General features: G+C 35.7%; 1 long non-coding RNA gene across 1 annotated transcript; it reads right to left on the reverse strand.

Annotated features, from left to right (window-relative positions):
• Window positions 1-4,251: 4,251 nt before the first annotated feature.
• LOC129901548 (uncharacterized) lies at window positions 4,252-6,216 on the reverse strand. Its single transcript, XR_008769858.1, has 3 exons — window positions 6,076-6,216; window positions 5,139-5,180; window positions 4,252-4,301 (listed from the first exon to the last, which is right to left on the reverse strand). It is a non-coding gene; the product is annotated as an uncharacterized LOC129901548 (long non-coding RNA).
• Window positions 6,217-6,479: the final 263 nt, after the last annotated feature.

Consider the following 6,479-nt stretch of genomic DNA (forward strand, 5'->3'; position numbering starts at 1 on the left):
GTTTCACAATTATCAGATTTAGGCCAACAAATTACAAAGTCCATAGTCATGCTCTCCCATGAACTTTAACAATTATTGCTCAACATTGTTCTATTGGTACACAAAATGGGTTAGTAAGTAACACTATGTATCACCTTCTATGCACAACCAATAGTAACTCAACCAAGACTACCCTAATGTGACGTTGGCTTGGAAGACCGATCTACGCCGTGTCATAGATTTCTTTTATAGTACACTACCTAATATATTTAAGTTTTGGCACATAGACCTCATGCATATGGAGAGAAATAGACCATCCTCCACTTAAAATGCCCCATCTTGCCCTAGGCGACTAATTCTATAAAATGTTTGGTTGTTGGATCGTGTTGCATGTCCTCTTTTAATAGCCTCAAGAATGTCACAATTTGCTGAAGTGATGGCGACAAACTCAACCCTCTAATTCAAGGCATCAGTCATGACATTTCCTTTGCTCAACTTGTACTCTAGCCGTAATTAAACTCATCTAGCCTATTTGTATGTTAAATTCTTTTGTGTTAGAAAATAGTTAGTGGCCACAATATCAATTTTGACCACGAACTTCAACCATTATATATGTCGTGACGCCAAGTACGTTGGAAATACAAAATCTTAGTCATCCAGTTTCATGCAAAGTATAGTGTCTTGTTGCAAGAAAGTCAAAAAGGGAGGTGCAAATGCACTTTCCAAGAAGAAAATGAGTTTCAAAAGTTGTTGCAAAATACTTATTTTACATGAAAATGCGTATGTTACGTGTTTCCAGTTTTCTATAAATAGAGGGTCTTTTGCCCTCATTTAGATCATCTCACAAAAAATACAATCCAAAAGAGTAAGAACACAAAGAGAGTTATATACCAAGATAAATATTGTAGTCCTGAGTAGTTAGTTTTGATTATGGTACAATTTGTCACGATTGTTCGCAAAAATATTCAGAAATAATCTAAAAGGGTGTGAAGCAAATAACAATGTCAAGTATAATAAAATTTGACGTTGAAAAAAATTGAGAAAAGACAATTGCTTAGTTGCAATTAAAAGCAGGCCCATAGACTTTACTGATGATAGCAAGTAGAACGACATCGACAGCAACGCAGTTGCTGATCTACACTTGACACTAGCTGATCAAGTGTTGTATAATATGGTTGAAAAATGAACGAAGAAGAAAATATAGGATAATCTTACGGGATTGTACGAGGCCAAGTCTTTGCATAATAAAATCTTCTTAAAAAGAAGATTGTATACTCTTGGAATGGACGAATCCATGTCGGTTACTTAACACATCAATATTTTGAATACTCTATTTTCGCAACTTACAATAATGGGCTGCAAAATAGAGGGGATTGAACGTTCAGAGTTTCTAATTTAAAGTCTGTTTGACTCGTATGATCAACTCATCATCAACCTGACGAACAATACAAACAGTCTAGTTTTCGATAAAGTTTCAGCCGTTGTCTTAGAAGAAAAAAATCAATGCAAAAATAAGGAAGACAGACAAACAAGTTTGCAGCAAGCTAAAACTTTAACGATGATGAGAGGAAGACCAATGGAATGTGGCCCTTGTAGGAGTCATAATCGTGGTAGATCTAAATTGAGAAGCAAGAAGAATATCAAGTGTCACAACTGTGGCAAGAAAGGACGCATCAAGAAAGATTGTTGGTTCATGAAGAAGAGTGAACACCCTGAGTCATCAAATGCTCAAGGGAATGTTGCAAGTACCTCAAATGATGGTGATATTTTATATAGTTAAGCAATATCAAATAATAAAGGCAGAAAATATTTCACTGATGTCTGGATCTTGGACATAAGAGCAACATGGCACATGACTTCCCAGAGAAAATGGTTTCATCAATATAAACCTATCTCAGGAGCATCTGTGTTCATGGGAGGCGATCATACTTTGGATGTTATTGGTATTGGGTATATCAAAATAAAAATGTATTATGGCATGGTACGCACCATACAGGAGGTACGACATGTAAAAGACTTGAGGAAGAATCGATTATCTTTGGGACAATTAGATAATAATGGATGTTCATATAAGACTCATGGTCATGAAATTATCAAAATGAGCGGTTATAGTGATGAAACCGAAAAAACTTGCTGCAAATCTATATGTGCTTAAATGTAAAACACACCAAGAAGAAGAAACATTAACTGCGTCAGCAAGTTTATTTGAAGAATCAATGATGATGTGGCATCGTAAACTTAGCCATATGTCGAAATGAAGTTTGAAGATTCTTACTGAGCAAAAGCTTTTTCGAGAGCTCAAAAAAGTTTCACTACCCTTTTGTGAGCATTGTGTTACTAGTAAGCAACATAGACTAAAGTTTAGTAGTTCCTCTGCTAAAAGCAAGAAAATATTAGATCTGGTCCACTCTGATATCTGGTAAGCATCGGTGGAGTCCGTAGGAAGAGCAAAATATTTCATGTCATTTATTGACAATTACTCCAGGAGAAGTTGGGTTTATCTAATCAAGAGAAAGATATATGTTTTTCCAATTTTCAAAGAGTTCAAAGCGCGGGTGAAACTTGAATCTGAGAAAAAGATCAAGTGTTTGAGAACAGATAATGGAGGAGAATACATTGGTGATGAATTTGATAATTTCTGTAAACAAAAAGGTATTAAAAGGTAGTTCACAGTGACATATACTCCATAAAAAAATAGAGTAGCAGAGCGGATGAACAAAACTTTGTTGGAACGGACAAGAGCTATATTAACAACTGTAAAATTGGAAAAACCATTCTGGGCAGAAGCAGTCAAAACCGCCTGTTATGTGATCAATCGGTCACCATCAACTGTAATTGATCTGAAAACACCAATGGAGATGTGGACAGGAAAATCAGTCGATTATTCTTGCTTACATATATTCAGAAGTACTACTTATATTATGTACAACACCCAAAAAAAATTGAAGTTGGATTCGAAATTCAGGAAATGTATTTTCTTAGGATATGCTGATGGAGTCAAGGGGTATCGCTTGTGGGATCCCACTACCCGCAAGGTGGTAATCAGCAGGGATGTTGCATTTGTTGAAAACAAGATACAAGTAAAAGAAGGTAGCACTTCGAAAGAAAAATCAGAGACTACTATAGTTGAAATAGAAGAAATAGAAGAAATAAAAGAAGTTCCAGTTTCTTCTGAAGCAGCACCAGAGCACGAAGAACAAGAGCAAGCTGAGATCGAAACTCCACAAGTTCGATGGTCAACTAGGGAGATAAGAGACCCGGCTTGACACTCAGATTATTTTATAGAGGGCAATGTTACATATTGTCTATTAACAGATGATGGAGAGCCTTCAAATTTTCACGAGGCTACAAAAGGCCAAGAATCATCTTTATGGGATGGCAGTAATGCGAGAAGAAATTGAAGCTCTTCATAAAAATAAAATATGGATCTTGTTCAATTACCACAAGGAAGGAAGGTCATTGAAAATAAATGGGTCTACAAGATCAAACACAATGGTAATGATCAAGTGGAGAAGTATCGTGCCAGATTAGTGGTAAAAAGGTTCGCTCAGAAAGAAGGTATAGACTTTAATGAGATATTTTCTTCGGAGGTTTAACTCACAACAATTTGAGTGGTCCTGGAAATATGTGCTACATTTGACTTGTACATGGAGCAGTTAGATATCAAAACTGCATTTCTTCATGGAGAGCTTGAAGAAGAAATTTACATGCTCCAACCAGAATTTTTTCAACAACAGGGGAAAGAGAACTTGGTTTGAAGGTTGAACAAATCTCTATACGGTCTCAAACAGACGCCGAGGTGTTGGTGTAAGAGATTTGATTCCTTCATTATAAGCCTTGTGTCACGACCTAGCCCCGTGGGCCGTGAATAGTATCCGAATTGGACACTCGTATACACACATATTATCTATTGTCAATCGACAATTAAACACGATATAGAATTTCTATGGGTAGCACATCGTCTCAAACAGTCACTTATATATATACCAAAATCAACTATTTCTTGGGGAGTCTTAATTATCAAAAATAAGATAACAGAATATGTAAGCCGACAAGGCTTCCACTCCGAATGTAAACGTCCAAAAACATAAGCCATACTAGTACACCAGACAACATCTACATACAACTCACTCATGTGTCTACAGACCTCTAAGAGGATTAACAATAGCATATGACGGGACAGAGCCCCGCCGTACCCCTAAATACACAAATATATACATTATAAGGGTTAGTACCAAAAGTTTAGGCTCCGAGACAATGGAACACTTTAACCCGTTGAGTAGAATCCTAAGGTGGCGGCTCTCCAAAATGAGTATCTGTACCTACGGGCACGAAACGCAGCCCCCCGAAGAAGGGGGTCAGTACGAAATATGTACCGAGTATATAAAGCATAAAATATCGTAAAGGAGATCACATCTGAAATAAAGATTCAGGAGTCAAGTATCATAATCAATAAATCACTGCACCTGTGTCTTATAAAATGAAGACATGCATATCATCATCATATATCGTACTTGGCCCGTTATGGGACTCGGTGTCACAATTATATCAATATATCGTCATATGTATATATATACCATACCCGACCCTCTAGCAAGGGACTCGGTGAATAGAGTAGTGTACACTGATATCGTACCCGGCCCATTATGGGACTTGGTGCCATAATCATATCGTCATATCATCATAATATCATATTATCATATCATGTACCCGGCCCTCTAGTAAGGGACTCGGTGAATAATGTAGTGGAATCCATACATGATAACATACCCGGCCTATCGTAAGACTCGGTGAATAATACCATAACAATATGCACGAATAAGGTATCATTAGCAACCTTGTGAAATTTGATCATTATCGGAGAATTAATAGAATAAGCAAAACAGTCCATCATTTGAAAACCAAGACAATAGTCATTATAAATCACACCAATTATGGATTATACTAAAATATGAATTATACCACAACATGAGTTATACCAACTAGGATGGATGGAATCATACACATGAGTCAAGACATAACAATATAAATTTTAAAAATCAAGAACGGTAGCCATCCGAGTATATCTACGAATAAGAGTTTCTTTGGAATTTAAGCATACGTCATTCGTTCGTTTCATATGGATCATGCCAAAAAAAGAAAATGTTAACTTTACATACCTTTAGCGTTTATACGTATATGTTGTCCAATATTGTCTCAACCTATATTAAAACGTTAAGCACTATGGTTAAGCTATGGACAAGAATAAAACGTAATCTATCGTTAGTAGGTTATTTCTAAAAAAAATTGGACAGTACCTCCCCTATACCGCTCACTTTTCCCACTTTCAAACCAGCCATATAATCATCAATCAACATCAACAATCCAAAATATTAACACAAAATAAAATTTATTATTGACAATAAGCCTAGAATATTTCCTCCCGACTCATGTTACCAAAGCAGTAAATTCGGAAAGTCAAGTACCTCACGTTGTATCTAAATTTTGAAAATGAAAACGGTAAAACTGGACTTTATGACCTTCATGAAACATTTAGATCTCTGTCTTAAGTTTCCAATGCAAAAGAAATCAACTCAAAAATCATTTTATACAAAGAGATATCATCAAAATACGAACAGCTATACATGAAGGATTTTTCAATCCAGAATCTGGACAGAATTTATCTTATGATTCATGCTCAGTTTTCGACATAATAACAACATATATAGACTAAGACATAAACATAAGAGTTGTAGGTACGTGTATTACCTTTCCAAAAAATGTTTAATATCTAAAATCTAAGGTCTACACAATGAGATATTCCAGAATTACTACCAGCTACTCAATTCCAAAAACGGGTTTGAACATTCACAATCTTCATACACTTTTTTCCTCCAAATTCAAGAACAACAACTCATCAACAACATCAAAACAATATCAACCATTATTATACATCATCACTAAGATAATTCCATCTATTTAATCTACCTAAAACAACCCTTTAACCCATAACTCTCAACAAATCACCAAACTAGTTTATAACACTATTTTCTCCGTTCTAATCCGTTAAAACTCTAATTAAACTTATTAACAATGAAAATGAGACTTTAATATTACCTTAAATTTGCAGCACCACATAAAATCTTCTCCTTATTGGCTGATTTCTAGCTCAAATTGAAGCCAACGCGACGTACAACAATTTTCTCTTCATGAGCTTCGGATTTCGGGACTCGAATTTTGGTCGGATTTGGTTTTTCTCTCAAGAACTTCCTCCCTCTCTCTCTCTGGAAATTTTTCTGGATATTTTCTTAGTCTAAACTATGAAGGAAGACATAGAAATTAGATTAATTTCGTGGGTATTGGGCCTGACCCGAATTAGAATTGGGTTGGGCCGAATTCACTATTTAGTTTGGCCTGTCAGACTTAAAATATCTATATCTTATTACTCCGATATCACATTTCGTCCCATGACCTATGGTTGGAAAGATATTTTAATTATCTACAACTTTCATGTTGAGAGT

This window comes from Solanum dulcamara, chromosome 8, assembly GCF_947179165.1.
Source record: "Solanum dulcamara chromosome 8, daSolDulc1.2, whole genome shotgun sequence".
In the NCBI taxonomy this organism is placed as follows: domain Eukaryota; kingdom Viridiplantae; phylum Streptophyta; class Magnoliopsida; order Solanales; family Solanaceae; genus Solanum; species Solanum dulcamara.